Below are 13932 nucleotides of genomic sequence, written 5' to 3'. Positions count from 1 at the left end.
TTCACCGCGACCAAGTGGGATTTATACCAGGTATGCAAGGCTGGTTTAATATGAGAAAAACCATTAATGTAATCCACCCTATAAATAAAATAAAAGACAAAAACCACATGATCTTATCAATTGATGCAGAAAAGGCATTTGACACAGTCCAACACCCATTTATGATAAAAACTCTCACCAAAATAGGAATTGAAGGAAAATTCCTCAACATAATAAAGGGCATCTATGCAAAGCCAACAGCCGACAACACTCTAAATGGAGAGAACCTGAAAGCATTTTCCTTGAGAACGGGAACCAGACAAGGATGCCCTTTATCACCACTCTTATTCAACATCGTCCTTGAAGTCCTAGCCAGGGCAATTAGGCTAGACAAAGAAATAAAAGGCATCCGGATTGGCAAGGAGGAAGTAAAATTAACTCTATTTGCAGATGACATGATCTTATACACAGAAAACCCTAAGGAATCCTCCAGAAAACTACTGAAACTAATAGAAGGAGTTTGTCAGAGTCTCAGGTTATAAGATAAACATACAAAAATCTCTTGGATTCCTCTACATCAACAAAAGGAACATCGAAGAGGAAATAACCAAATCAATACCATTCACAGTAGCCCCCAAGAAGATAAAATACTTAGGAATAAATCTTACCAAGGATGTAAAAGACCTATACAAAGAAAACTACAAAGCTCTACTACAAGAAATTAAAAAGGACATACTCAAGTGGAAAAACATACCTTGCTCATGGATAGGAAGACTTAACATAGTAAAAATATCTATTCTACCAAAAGCCATCTATACATACAATGCACTTCCGATCCAAATTCCAATGTCATTTTTTAAGGTGATAGAGAAACAAATCACCAACTTCACATGGAAGGGAAAGAAGCCTCGGATAAGCAAAGCATTACTGAAAAAGAAGAAGAAAGTGGGAGGCCTCACTCTACCTGATTTCAGGACCTATTATACAGCCACAGTAGTCAAAACAGCCTGTATTGGTACAACAACAGGCACATAGACCAGTGGAACAGAATTGAGAATCCAGATATAAATCCATCCATGTATGAGCAGCTGATATTTGACAAAGGACCAGTGTCAGTTATTTGGGGAAAAGATAGTCTTTTTAACAAATGGTACTGGCATAACTGGATATCCATTTGCAAAAGAAGGAAACAGGACCCATACCTCACACCAAGCACAAAAACTAACTCCAAGTGGATCAAAGACCTAAACATAAAGACTAAAACGATAAAGATCATGGAAGAAAAAATAGGGACAACCCTAGGAGCCCTAATACAAGGCATAAACAGAATACAAAACATTACCAAAAATGACGAAGAGAAACCAGATAACTGGGAGCTCCTAAAAATCAAACACCTATGCTCATCTAAAGACTTCACCAAGAGAGTAAAAAGACCACCTACAGACTGGGAAAGAATTTTCAGCTATGACATCTCCGACCAGCACCTGATCTCTAAAATCTATATGATTCTGTCAAAACTCAACCACAAAAAGACAAACAACCCAAACAAGAAGTGGGCAAAGGATATGAACACACACTTCACTAAAGAAGATATTCAGGCAGCTAACAGATACATGAGAAAATGCTCTCGATCATTAGCCATTAAAAAAAAAAAAGCCATTAGAGAAATGCAAATTAAAACCACGATGAGATTCCATCTCACTCCAACAAGGCTGGCATTAATGCAGAAAAAACAAAAGAATAAATGTTGGAGAGGCTGCGGAGAGATTGGAACTCTTATACACTGCTGGTGGGAATGTCAAATGGTACAACCACTTTGGAAATCTATCTGGCGATATCTTAAGCAGTTAGAAATAGAACTACCATACAACTCAGAAATCCCACTCCTCGGAATATACCCTAGAGAAACAAGAGTCTTCACAGGAACAGATAGATGCACACCCATGTTTATTGCAGTTCTGTTTACAATAGCAAAAAGATGGAAGCAACCAAGGTGTCCATCAACGGATGAATGGGTAAATAAATTATGGTATATTCACACAATGGAATACTACGCATCGATAAAGAACAGTGACGAATCTGTGAAACATTTCATAACATGGAGGAAGCTGGAAGGCATTATGCTGAGAGAAATCAGTCAGAGGCAAAAGGACAAATATTGCATAAGACCACTATTATAAGATCTTGAGAAATAGTATAAACTGAGAAGAACACATACTTTTGTGGTTACGAGGGGGGGAGGGAGGGAGGGAGAGGGTTTTTTACTGATTAATTAGTAGATAAGAACTGCTTTAGGTGAAGGGAAGGACAACACTCAATACATAGAAGGTCAGCTCAATTGGACTGGACGAAAAGCAAAGAAGTTTCCAGGAGAAAATGAATGCTTCAAAGGTCAGTGGAACAAGGGCGGGGTTTTGGGAACCATGGTTTAAGGGCACTTCTAAGTCAATTGGCAAAATAATTCTATTATGAAAACATTCTGCATCCCACTTTGAAATGTGGCGTCTGGGGTCTTAAATGCTAACAAGCGGCCGTCTAACATGCATCATTTGGTCTCAACCCACCTGGAGCAAAGGAGAATGAAGAACACCAAGGTCACACGACAACTAAGAGCCCAAGAGACAGAAAGGCCACATGAACCAGAGACCTACATCATCCTGAGACCAGAAGAACTAGTTGGTGCCCGGCCACAATCGATGACTGCCCTGACAGGGAGCACAATAGAGAACCCCTGAGGGAGCAGGAGATCAGTGGGATGCAGACCCCAAATTCTCATAAAAAGACCAGACTTAATGGTCTGACTGTGACTAGAGGAATCCCGGCGATCATGGTCCCCAAACCTTCTGTTGGCACAGGACAGGAACCATCCCCGAAGACAACTCATCAGACATGAAAGGGACTAGACAGTGGGTAAGAGAGAGATGCTGATGAAGAGTGAGCTAATTATATCAGGTGGACACTTGAGACTGTGTTCGCATCTCCTGTCTGGAGGGGGGATGGGAGGATAGAGAGAGTTGGAAGCTGGCAAAATCGTCACGAAAGGAGAGACTGGAAGGGCTGACTCATTAGGGGGAGAGCAAGTAGGAGTACGGAGTAAGATGTATATAAACTTCTTTGTGACAGACTGACTTGATTTGTAAACGTTCACTTGAAGCTCAATAAAAGTTAAAAAAAAACAATAAAGAAGGACAAAGAAATGTAGTCATAGATCTTTCATATGGAGAGGAAGACAAGGCGATGCAAAGAAATAAAAGTTAGGTTTAAATTTAGAAAAATAGGGGTAAATATTAAGGTAACCACAAAGGAGAGAAAGTATCCTACACATCGAAATAAAATACAAGAAAAAAATAGAGACTCAGCAGAAACAAAATCAACAACGAATATAAGGAAAAGACAATATATTAATATAAACTAAAACCAAACCAAACCCAGTGCCATTGAGTCGATTCTGACTCATAGTGACCCTATAGGACAGAGTAGAACTGTCCCATAGAGTTTCCAAGGAGTGCCTAGTGGATTCAAACTGCCGACCCTTTGGTTAGCAGTTGTAGCACTTAACCACTATGCCATCAGGGTTTCCTGATATAAACTTCTGAGCACAAAAAGAGCAGGAGTGGCAATACTGTTACTGCAAATTTTGCATTCGAGCCACCTGCTGCAAAGCCAATACTGAGACAGGAGGATGCAAGCAGCAAGAGGGCTTTATTGAACACCAGTGTCCAAGAGACAGAGGGTTAAATTTCTCCCAAATTCTGTCTAACCCAAAAGGGCTAACTAGAGGGTTTTTATAGGGGGGAAGGTCAGGGTTTAGAGGTTTTCAGGAAGGTTGATTTTTCTTCGAGGTAGACACGATGATAAAATCATTATAGAAGTCCTGCAAGTCTCTTCATGCCATCCTGGAGTCCTGCAAGCCTCCTCACGCCATCCTGGTTTCTGTCACAAGATAGATCTAAGCTTTGTTCAGCTACCTTGGTTTGGGGTATTTTTTTCCTTTGGGAGAGGAACATAGTTTAATCAACAACTAAAAATTGATTACCTTATTTTTCTTTAAAGGAACAATCATGGGATAGATTCCAGAGCAACTATTTACATTTCAAAGACTAGCTTATACAGTTATACTAAAACATTAGAAAATATATTATCTCTACTTCAATACTAAAACACTAAAGAAAATATGTTTTCTCTACTTTGATATTAATTTCTGACAAAATAGACTTTAAAGTTTAATCCATCATAAAGGATAAGGAAGGACACTATATAATGATTAAAGGGATAATATACCAGGAGGATATAACCATATTAAATATTTATGGACAAATTTCTAGAAACACACTACCTACCTAAACTAACACAAACAGAGGTAGAACAACTAAATAAACCCCGAACAAAACAAGAGATTGAAAAGGTAATTTAAAAACTCCCCAGCAAAAAAAAAAAAAAAAAAAAAAAAAAAAAACCCTGGCCCTGACAACCTCACTGGAGAATTCTACCAACTTTCAGAGAAGAATCAACATCAGTACTATTAAAGGTATCTCAGAGCATAGAAAAGGGTGGAATACTCCCAAACTCATTCTATGAAGCCAGAATAAGGCTGATACCAAAACTGGGTAAAGACACCACAAAAAAAGAAAATTAGAAACAAATATCCCTCAAAAACTTAGATGCAAATGTCCTCAACAAAATTCTAGCTGGTAGAATTCAACAACATATAAAAAAAAATAATTCACTATGACCAACTGGGATTCATACCAGGTATGCAGGGATGGTTCAACATTAGAAAAACAATTGACGTAAACCGTCATATAAATAAAACAAAAGGCAAGAACCACAGGATCTTATCAATTGATGCAGAAAAGGCATTTGACAAAGTCCAGCACCCATTCATGAGAAAAACTCTCAGCAAAATAGGAATAGAAGAGAAATTCCTTAACATAATAAAGGGTGTTTTTACAAAGCCAACAGACAACATCATGCTAAATGGAAAGAGTCTTCAAAGCATTCCCCTTGAGATCGGGAACCAGACAAGGATGCCCTTTATCACCACTGTTATTCAACATTGTGCTGGAGGTCATAGCCGGAGACGTTAGGCTAGATAAAGAAATAAAGCCAAACCAAAGCCAAACCCATTGTCGCTGAGTAGATTCTGACTCATAGAGACCATGGAGGACAGAGTAGAACAGCCTTGTAGGGTTTCCAAGGAGTGCCTTGTGGATTTGAACTGCTGACCAGTTTTTTTTTTTTTTTTTTTTTGGTTAGCAGATGTAGCTTTTAACACTACACCAGTAGGATTTCCCGATAAGAAGTAAAGGGCATCCATATTCTCAAATAAGAGGTAAAAGTATGTCTATTTGCAGGTGACATGATCTTATACACAGAAAACCCTAAAGAATCCTCAAAAAAAAAAAAAAAACTACTGAAACTAATAGAAGAGTTCAGCAGAGTATCAGTATTCAGGATAAACAAACAAAAATAAGTTGGATTCCTCTACACCAACAAAAAGAATGTCGAAGAGGAAATCACCAAATCACTACCATTCACAATAGCCACCAGGAAGATAAAATACTTAGGAATAAATCTAACCAGAGGTGTAAAATACATATATAAAAGAATGCAATAAGGCACTACTGCAAGAAACCAAAAGAGACATATATAAGAGGAAAAACATGACTTGTTCTTGGATAGGAAGACTCAACATTGTAAAAATGTCGATTCTACCCATATCAATCTATAGAAACAATGTAATCTCAATCGAAATTCCAGTGACATTTTTTAATGAGATGGAAAACAAACCACCAACTTCATAGAAAGGTAAAGAGGCCCCTGATAAGTAAAGCATTGCTAAAAAAGAAGAACAAAGTGGGAGGCCTCACACTACCTGATTTTAGAACCTATTATACCACCACAGTAGTCAAAACAGCCTGGTATTGGTACAACAGATATGTAGACCGATGGAAAAAAGAATTCAGAATCCAGACATGAATATATCCACCTATGATCAGCTGATATTTGACAAAGGCACAAAGTATGATAAATGGGAAAAGATAGTCTCTTTAACAAATGGTGCTGGCATAACTAGATATCCATCTGCAAAAAAATGAAACAAGACCCATACCTTACACCATGCACAAAAACTAACTCAAAATGGACCAAAGACCTAAACTTAAAATCTAAAACGATAAAGATCATGGAAGGAAAAGTAGGGACACTGCTGGGAGCCCTAATATATGGCATAAACAGTATAGAAAACATTACTAACAATGCACAAACACCCGAAGAGAAACTAGATAACTGGGAGCTCCTAAAAATCAAATACTCATGCTCATCCAAAGCTTCACCAAAAGAGTAAAATGATTACTTACAGACTGGGAAAAAGTTTTTAGCTACAAGAATCCAATCAGCAACTGGTCTCTAAAATCTATATGATACTGCAAAAACTCAACAACAAAAGGACAAATAACCCAATTAAAAAATGCACAAAGGATGTGAACGGGCACTTCACTAAAGATGACATTCGGGTAGCTAAAAGGTACATGAGAAGATGCTCAGAATCATTAGCCATTAGAGAAATGCAAATCAAAACTACAATGATTTACCATCTCACTGCAACAAGGGTGGCATTAATCCAAAATACACAAAATAACAAACTTTGGAGAGATTGTGGAGAGACTGGAACACTTATACACTGCTGGTGGAAATGTAAAATGGTATAACCACTTTGGAAATCAATTTGGAGCTTCCTTCAAAAGCTCGAAATAAAACTACCATATGATCCAGCAATCCCATTCCTTGAAATATATCCTGGAGAAATAAGAGCCTTTGTGCAGACAGGTATATGCACTCCCATGTTTATTGCAGCACTGTTCACAATAGCAAAAAAAAAAAAAAAAAGGAAATAACCAAGGTGCCCATCAACTGATGAATGGATACATACATTATGGTATATTCACGTAATGGAATACTATGCAATGATTAGGAACAATGATGAAACAGAGGTGCAGCCAAGATGCCAGAATAGACAGACACTTGTGGCAAGGAATCTTTACAACAAAGACCAAAAAAACAAATGAAATGAGTATATTTGTGACAAGCTGGGAGCCCTGAGCTTCAAAGGTAAGCTTAGAAAAAGACCTGAGGGGCAGGGGGAAGAAGGGACTGTTCAGAAGTGAAGAGGAGTTACCAGACCTGAAACGCCAGGAGCCCTCAGGCACCCATGCCTGAAATGGCGTCGGTGGGCTGGTACTAGTGTTCGGCCGCAGTTTCCTAAGGGAGAAGCAGCCAACCACACAGCCTACTCACACCTCTGGAACCTGAGAAGAACGGAGCTCTAGATAAAAGCTAAGTATTTGCCTATATTTTACCACGCCCCCGCCACACCCAAGCCAGCTTCAGCAGCTGAATTCCCAGGGCCTGTGATAGGCCCTGTTGAGCAGCAAGAGCCATTCTTCCAGCCTTTGAGAAGGAAAAAACTAGCAATTGGGGGAAAAGAAAATTTGCCAGCTCCACTAACCGGGGGAGCTCAAGACAGAAGCAGCACCTGTCCAGGCATAAATGGTCCATGGGCTTTGAGCAGCATTCCCTTCTGCATGGACCTGTGTGGGCCTATTTTGGGAGAAGAGACCCTTGTTGGCAGAATCAACCATTTCTGCTGTGTGGAGGAGAGGTGGGCGTTTGATGTTTGACATTACTTTGCCTATTAAACAAGGTCCTCACCTACCCACATCAGGGACCTAAGGACTGGTAGCTCCACTCAGGTCACCCAGCCACCTGTGACAGGGGTCCAAGGATAGCTGTTACCTCCCAGTCCTTACAAACAAAAACCTTGGGTGCCCATGGTCCGTCTGCAGAACCCACCCATCTGCATGCTCTAGGGAACAGGGATGCGCTTTACTCAGAGACACTCAAGGGGTCGGTTCTCAGCCCTCTGCCTTCTTCACAGCGTGACCCCCTGCTGCAATCAGATACTGGTACATACGCCAATCACCCCGCTCCCTAAGACTGTAGGAAAGAGCCTGTACCACACACTTGATGAGCAGCGACCTGGAAACCTAAGCTCAATTCATACAAGAAAAGTGAATGGACTCCTAGGCTGATATACCTGATAACAGCTCTAGCCATTTGGGGACAGGACATCAGAGCTCTAAGAGCAGAAATAACCAAGCTAGCTCACTCAAGCACCCCATTTGGGTATATCAAGACAAAACAAAGCAAGAAGCTATGACATAGTAAGCAAGCATAAACTAATACAATAACTTATAGATGGCTCAGAGACAACAGTCAATATCAAGTCACGTAAAGAAACAGACCATGATCACCTCAACAAGCTCTCAAAAAAAAGAATACAGGGATATTCTAGATGAAAGTGCATTCTTGGAATTACTAGAGCCAGAATACAAAAGATTGATATACAGAACCCTTCAAGACATCAGGAAGGAAATGAGAGAATACACAGAACAAGCCAAGGAACACACAGATAAAGTAACTGAAAAAATTAGATTATTCAGGAACGTAATGAAAAATTTAATAAGCTGGAAAAATCCACAGAGAGGAATCAGAAATTCAGAAGATTAACAATAAAACTACAGAATTAGATAACTCAATAGAAAGTCAGAGGAGCAGAATTGAGCAAGTAGAAGCTAGAATTTCTGAACTCGAAGATAAATCAGGTGGCACTAATATATTTGAAGAAAAATCAGATAAAAGAATTTTAAAAAATGAAGAAACCTTAAGAATCATCTGGGACTCTATCAAGAGAAATAACCTATGAGTGTTTGGAGTACAAGAACAGGAAGGGGTAACAGAAAATACAGAGAGAATTGTTGAAGATTTGTTGGCAGAAAAATTCCCTGATATTGTGCAAAATGAGAAGATATCTATCCACGATGCTCATTGAACTCCACATAAGGTAGATGTTAAAAGAAAGTCACAAAGACATATTATAATCAAACTTGCAAAACCAAAGATAGGGAGAGAATTTTAAGAGCAGCTAGGGATAAATGAAAAGTCACTTACAAAGGACAGCCAGTAAGAATAAGCTTGGACTACTCGTCAAAAACCGTGCAGGCAAGAAGGCAATGGGATGACGTATTTAAAAAATTGGAGGAAAAAAATTGCCAGCTAAGAATCATATATCCAGCAAAACTCTCTCTTAAGTATGAAGGTGAAATTAGGACACTTCCAGATAAACAGAAGTTTAAGGAATTCATAAAAAACAGACCAAAACTACAAGAAATACTAAAAGGAGTTCTTTGGCTAGAAAATCAACAATATCAGGTATCGACCCAAGACGAGGACATTGAGCAGAGCAACCAGAAGTCAACCCAGACAGGGAAATCAAAAAAACAAGGGAAGATTAAAAAAAAAAAGCTCAAAACAGGGTAACAGCAATGTTATATAAAAGACAACATTAAGACAATAAAGAGGGACTAAGAAATGTAATCATAGATCTTCCATATGGAGAGGAAGATAAGGCGATAAAAAGAAATAAAAGTTAGGTTTAAATTTAGAAAAACAGGGGTAAATAATAAGGTAACCACAAAGGAGACAAGCTATCCTACTCATCAAAATAAAGTACAAGACAAAAATAGAGACTCAGGAGAAACAAAGTAAAAAAAAAAAAAAAAAACAAATATGAGGAAAGGACAATATATAAAGATGATCTACTCAGCAAATAAAATTAACTGAGAAAAAGAAACTGTCAACAACACACAAAAAAGACATCAAAATGATAGCACTAAATTCATACCTATCCATAATTACACTGAATATAAATGGACTAAATGCACCAATAAAGAGATAGAAAGTGGCAGGATGGATTAAAAAACAAGATCCGTCTATGTGCTGCCTACAAGAGACACGCCTTAGAGACACAAACGAACTAAAACTCAAAGGATGGAAAAAAATATCAATAAACAACAATCAAAAAGGAGCAGGAGTGGCAATATTAATTTCTAACAATATAGACTTTAAAGTTAAATCCATCATAAAGGATAAGGAAGGACATTATGTAATGATTAAAGGGACAATATACCAAGAAGATATAACCATATTAAATATTTATGCACCCAATGACAGGGCTGTAAGGCACATAAAACAAAGTCTATCAGCATTGAAAAGTGAGATAGACAGCTCCACAATAATAGTGGACGACTTCAACACACCACTTTTGGTGAAGGACAGGACATCCAGAAAGAAGCTCAATAAAGACACAGAAGATCTAAATGCCACAATCAACCAACTTGACCTTACAGACATATTCAGAACACTCCACCAAACAGCAACCAAGTATACTTTCTTTTCTAGTGCACATGGAACATTCTCTAGAATAGACCACATATTAGGTCATAAAGCAAGCCTTAGCAGAATCCAAAACATTGAAATATTACAAAGCATCTTCTCTGACCATAAGGCCATAAAAGTGGAAATCAATAAGAGGAAAAGCAGGGAAAAGAAATCAAACACTTGGAAACTGAACAATACCCTGCTCAAAAAAGACTGGATTATAGAAGACATGAAGGATGGAATAAAGAAATTCATAGAATCCAATGAGAATGAAAACACTTCCTATCAAAAACTTTGGGACACTGTGAAAGCAGGTCTCAGAGGCCAATTTACATCAATAAATGCACAATCCAAAAAGAAGAAAGGGCCAAAATAAAAAAATTATCCCTACAACTTGAAGAAATAGAAAGAGAGCAAAAAAGAAGCCCTCAGGCACGAGAAGAAAACAAATAAAAATTAGAGCAGAACTAAATGAAATAGAAAACAGAAAAACAGTTGAAAGAATTAACAAGACCAAAAGCTGGTTCTTTGAAAAAATAAAAAAAAAATTGATAAACCATTGGCCAAACTGGCAAAAGAAAAACAGGAGAGGAAGCAAATAACCCAAATAAGGAATGAGAGGGGCGATATCACAATAGACCCAACTGAAATTAAAAGAATCGTATCAGATTACTGTGAAAAATTGTACTCTAACAAACTCGAAAACCTAGAAGAAATGGATGATTTCCTAGAAACACACTACCTACCTAAACTAACACAAACAGAGGTAGAAGAACTAAATAGGCCCATAACAAGACATTGAAAAGGTAATAAAAAAAACTCCCAACAAAAAAAGCTCTGGCCCGGATGGCTTCACTGCAGAGTTCTACCAAACTTTCAGAGAAGTGTTAACACCACTACTACTAAAGGTATTTCAGAGCATAGAAAAGGACGGGATACTCCCAAACTCATTCTATGAAGCCAGCGTATCCCTGATACGAAAACCAGGTAAAGACACCACAAGAAAAGAAAATCACAGACATATATCCCTCCTGAACTTAGATGCAAAAATCCTGAACAAAATTCTCACCAATAGAATTCAACAACACATCAGAAAAATAGTTCACCATTTTTTTTATGACCAAGTGGGATTCATACCCATGCAGGGATGGTTCAACATTAGAAAAACAATTAATGTAATCCACCACATAAATAAAACAAAAGACGAGAATCACATGATTTTGTCTATTGATGCAGAAAAGGCATTTGACAAAGTTTAACACCAATTCATGATAAAAACTCTCAGCAAAATAGGAATAGAAGGAAATAATAACATAATAAGGGACATTTATACAAAACCAACAGCCAACATCATCTCAAATGGAGAGAGTCTGAAAGCGTTCCCCTTGAGATTGGGATCTAGACAACGATGCCCTTTATCACCACTCTTATTCAACATTGTGCTGGAGGTTCTAGCCAGAGTAATTAAGCTAGGCAAAGACATGGTACTGGCATAACTGGATATCCATCTGCAAAAAAATGAAACGAGACCCATACCTCACTCCATGCATGAAAACCAACTCAAAATGGATCAAAGACCTAAATATAAAACCTAAAATGATAAAGATCATGGAAGAAAAAACAGGGACGAAGTTAACAGCCCTAATACATGGCATAAACTGTATATAAAACATTACTTAGAATGTAGAAGAAAAACTAGATAACTGGGAGCTCCTAAAAATCAAACACCTATGCTCATCCGAAGACTTCACCAAAAGAGTAAAAAGACTACCTACAGACTGGGAAAAAGTTTTTAGCTATGACATTTCTGATCAGCTCCTGATCTCTGAAATCTACATGATACTGCAAAAATTGAATGACAAAATGCAAATAACACAGTTAAAAAATGGGCAAAAGATATGAACAGACATTTCACTAAAGAAGACATTCAGGTAGCTAACAGATACATGAGGAAATGCTCACGATCATTAGCCATTAGAGAAATGCAAATCAAAACTACAATGAGATTTCGTCTCACTCCAACAAGCTGGCATTAATCCAAAAAACAAAATAATAAATGTTGGAGAGGCTATGGAGAGATTGGAATAGTTATACACTGCTGGTGGGAATGTAAAGTGGTACGACCACTTTGGAAATCGATTTGGCGCTTCTTTAAAAAGCTAGAAATAGAACTATCATATGATCCCACTCCCCGGAATATATCCTAGAGAAATAAGAGCCTTTACACGAACAGATGTATGCGCACCCATGTTTATCGCAGCACTGTTTACAATAGCAAAAAGACGGAAGCAATCAAGGTGCCCATCAATGGATGAATGGATAAATGAATTATGGTTTATTCACACATTGGAATACAACACATTGATATAGAGCAGTGATGAATCTGTGAAACATTTCCTAACACTGAGGAACCTGGAAGGCATTATGCTGAGTGAAATTAGTCAGTTGCCAAAGGACAAATATTGTATAAGACCACTATTATAAGAACTTGAGAAATAGTTTAAACTGAGAAGAAAGCATTCTTTTGTGGTTACGAGAAGGGGGAGGGAGGGAAGATAGGGGTACTCACTAATTATATAGTAGATAAGAACTACTTTAGGTGAAAGGAAAGACAACACAGTATACAGGGGAGGTCAGCACAACTGGAATAAACCAAAAGCAAAGAAGTCTCCTAAATAAACTGAATGCTTCGAAGGCCAGCGCAGCAGGGGCAGGGGTTTGGGGACCATGGTTTCAGGGACATATAAATCAATGGCCATAATAAAATTTATTAAGAAGACATTCTGCATCCTACCTTGAAGACTGGCGTCTGGGGTCTTAAACGCTAGCAAGCAGCCATCTAAGACGCATCAATTGGTCTCAACCCACCTGGATCAAAGGAGAATGAAGAACACCAAGGACACAAGGCGATTACAAGCCCGAGAGACAGAAAGGGCCACATGAACCAGAGACTACATCATCCTGAGACCAGAAGAACTAGATGGTGCCCGGCCACAACCAATGACTGCCCTGACAGGGAACACAACAGAGAACCCTTGAAGGAGCAGGAGAGCAGTGGGATGCAGACCCCAAATTCTCATAAAAAGACCAGACTTCATGGTGTAACTGAGACTACAAGGACCCCGGTGGCCATGGTCCCCAGACCTTCTGCTGGCCCGGGACAGGAACCATTCCCGAAGCCAACTCTTCAGGCATGGATTGGACTGGACAATGGGTTGGAGAGGGATGCTGGTGAGGAGTGAGCTTCTTGGACCAGGTGGACACTTGAGACTATGTTGGTATCTCCTGCCTGGAGGGGAGATGAGAGGGTAGAGGGGGTTAGAACCTGGCAAAATGGACAGAAAAAGGGAGAGTGGATGGAGGGAGCGTGGCACCTCTTTAGGAGGAGAGCAATTGGGAGTATGTAGCAAGGTGTATATAAGTTTTTGTGTGAGAGACTGACTTTCACTTAAAGAACATTGATGAATCCATGAAACATAACATGGAGGAATCTGGAAGGCATTATACTGAGTGAAATCAATCAGTTGCAAAAGGACAAATATTGTATGAGACCACTATTATAAGAACTCAAGAAAAAGTTTAAACACAGAAGAACATATTCGTTAATGGTTACAAGGTTGGGGAGGGAGGAAGAGGGATATTCACTAATTAGTAAAAAACTCAAGAACTATTTCA

This window comes from Loxodonta africana, chromosome X (genome assembly GCF_030014295.1).
Source record: "Loxodonta africana isolate mLoxAfr1 chromosome X, mLoxAfr1.hap2, whole genome shotgun sequence".
In the NCBI taxonomy this organism is placed as follows: domain Eukaryota; kingdom Metazoa; phylum Chordata; class Mammalia; order Proboscidea; family Elephantidae; genus Loxodonta; species Loxodonta africana.
The sequence above is the reverse complement of the archived record's forward strand: the minus strand, read 5'-3'. Positions refer to the sequence as shown.